This window comes from Aegilops tauschii, chromosome 6, assembly GCF_002575655.3.
Source record: "Aegilops tauschii subsp. strangulata cultivar AL8/78 chromosome 6, Aet v6.0, whole genome shotgun sequence".
Lineage (NCBI taxonomy): Eukaryota > Viridiplantae > Streptophyta > Magnoliopsida > Poales > Poaceae > Aegilops > Aegilops tauschii.
In genome coordinates this window covers 355643865-355647224 of record NC_053040.3, presented here as the reverse complement: position 1 = coordinate 355647224, position 3360 = coordinate 355643865, and positions in this window count along the sequence as shown.

Here is a 3360-nt window from a genome sequence, read left to right as displayed (position 1 = left end):
GGAACACTTTGTGTGCTACCAAACGTCACAACATAACTGGGTGATTATAAAGGTGCTCTACAGGTGTCTTCGATGGTACTTGTTGAGTTGGGATAGATCGAGATTAGGATTTGTCACTCCGATTGTCGGAGAGGTATCTCTGGGCCCTCTCGGTAATGCACATCACTATAAGCCTTGCAAGCAATGTAACTAATGAGTTAGTTATGGGATGATGCATTACGGAACGAGTAAAGAGACTTGCCGGTAACGAGATTGAACTAGGTATTAAGATACCGACGATCGAATCTCGGGCAAGTAACATACTGATGACAAAAGGAACAACGTATGTTGTTATGCGGTTTGACCGATAAAGATCTTCATAGAATATGTAGGAGCCAATATGAGCATCCAGGTTCCGCTATTGGTTATTGACCGGAGACGTGTCTCGGTCATGTCTACATATTTCTCGAACCCGGAGGGTCCGCACGCTTAACGTTCGGTGACGATCGGTATTATGAGTTTATGTGTTTTGATGTACCGAAAATAGTTCGGAGTCCCGGATGTGATCACAGACATGACAAGGAGTCTTGAAATGGTCGGGACATAAAGATTAATATATTGGACGGCTATATTCGGACACCGGAAGTGTTCCGGGTGATTTCGGAGAAAACCGGAGTGCTGGAGGATTACCGGAACCCCCCGGGAGAACTAATGGGCCTCATGGGCCTTAGTGGAGAGAGAGAGGGCCAGCCAGGGCAGGCCGCGCGCCCCCTCCCCCTCTGGTCCGAATTGGACTAGGGAAGGGGGGCGGAGCCCCCCTTTCCTTCTCCCTCTCCTCCTTCCTTTCCCCCTCCTAGTAGGAGTAGGAAAGGGGAGTCCTACTCCTACTAGGAGGAGGAGGACTCCTCTCCTGGCATGCCACAAGGGTCGGCCGGCCTCCCCCCTTGCTCCTTTATATACGGGGGTAGGGGGCACCCTAGAACACACAAGTTGATTGTTTCCAGCTGTGTGCGGTGCCCCCCTCCACCATAATCCACCTCGGTCATATCATCGTAGTGCTTAGGCAAAGCCTTGCGCCGGTAGCTTCATCATCACCGTCATCACGCCGTCGTGCTGACGAAGCTCTCCCTCGACACTCTGCTGGATCGTGAGTTCGTGGGACGTCACTGAGCCGAACGTGTGCAGATCACGGAGGTGCCGTACCTTCAGTGCTAGGATCGGTCGATCGTGAAGACGTACGACTACATCAACCGCGTTGTCATAACGCTTCCGCTTACGGTCTACGAGGGTACGTAGGCAACACTCTCCCCTCTCGTTGCTATGCATCACCATGATCTTGCGTGTGCGTAGGAATTTTTTTGAAATTACTACGTTCCCCAACACCATTAAGGCCCACTACTTCCCTCGACGAATTCCCGTAACTCTCCGGTACTCCGAAAAATATCCGAATCACTCGGAACCTTTCCGATGTCCGCATATAGCCTTCTAATACATCGATCTTTACCTCTCGACCATTTCAAGACTCCTCGTCATGTCTGTGATCTCATCCGAGACTCCGAACAAACTTCGGTCATCAAATCACATAACTCATAATACAAATCGTCATCGAACGTTACCCTACGGGTTCGAGAACTATATAGACATGACCGAGACACATCTCCGGTCGATAACCAATAGCGGAACCTGGATGCTCATATTGGTTCCTACATATTCTACAAAGATCTTTATCGGTCAAACCGCATAACAACATACGTTGTTCCCTCTGTCATCGGTATGTTACTTGCCCGAGATTCGGTCGTCGGTATCATCATACCTAGTTCAATCTCATTACCGGCAAGTCTCTTTACTCATTCCGTAATACATCATCCCATAACTAACTCATTAGTCATATTGCTTGCAAGGCTTATTGTGATGTGTATTACCGAGAGGGCCCAGAGATACCTCTCCGACATTCGGAGTGACAAATCCAATCTCGATCTATGCCAACTCAACAAACACCATCGGAGACACCTGTAGAGCATCTTTATAATCAACCAGTTATGTTGTGACATTTGATAGCACACTAAGTGTTCCTCCGGTATTCGGGAGTTGCATAATCTCATAGTCATTGGAACATGTATAAGTCATGAAGAAAGCAATAGCAATAAACTAAACGATCATAGTGCTAAGCTAACGGACGGGTCTTGTCCATCACATCATTCTCCTAATGATGTGATCCCGTTCATCAAATGACAACACATGTCTATGGTTAGGAAACATAACCATCTTTGATAAACGAGCTAGTCAAGTAGAGGCATACTAGGGACACTCTGTTTTTGTCTATGTATTCACACATGTACTAAGTTTCCGGTTAATACATTCTAGCATGAATAATAAACATTTATCATGATATAAGGAAATAAATAATAACTTTATTATTGCCTCTAGGGCATATTTCCTTCAGGTTGTGCCACAAATATCATGTCAGCTCTATATGATCATACCAAGTAATATGACAATGAACACACAAGTCATGTATATGATGATGATGATGGAAGTTGCACGGCAATATATCTCGAATGTCTATGGAAATGGCATAATAGGTAGGTATGGTGGCTGTTTTGAGGAAGATATAAGGGGGCTTATGGGTGATAGAGCATATCATATAACAGGGTTTGGATGCACCAGCAAAGTTTGCACCAACTCTCGAGGTGGGAAAGAGAAATGCACCGTACCGAAGAGGCTAGCAATATGCGGAGGGATGAGAGTGCGTATGATCCATGGACTCATATTAGCCATAAAGAACTCATATACTTACTGTGAAAGTTTATTAGCCCTCGAAGCAAAATACTACTCGCATGCCCCTAGGGGAATAGATTGGGAGTAAAAGACCATCGCTCGTCCCCGATCACCACTCATAAGGTAGACACTCAATAATAAATCATGCTCCAACTTCATCGCAAAACAAGAGGCTATACATGCATGCTTCGGGAATCACAAACTTCAATATCAATATTTTTACTAAACCATAATCATCCATAGTACACCCAAATATTACCATGTTAATATTGCAAAACTATTGCAGGGAATCAAACATATCATATTCAGTGATCTACAAGTTTTATGTAGGATTTTATGACTAACCATGTGAATGACCAATTCCTGTTGACTCTCTAAATAAATATAAGTGAAGCATGAGAGTTTAATTCTTGGGACAATTCCATTTCTCCGCCTAACTTGAGCCACCACCTGGCATTTGCCCCTAATTTTCTGGTATGCTCAAAAATACCCCTCTGCCGTCAAGTCACCTTATAGAAATGCCCTTACCGTCCGGTCAAAGGGCTTTGACCGTCTGGTGAACAGTAACATGGTGAAGAGTAAATTAAAAAATAGCAAAAAAAT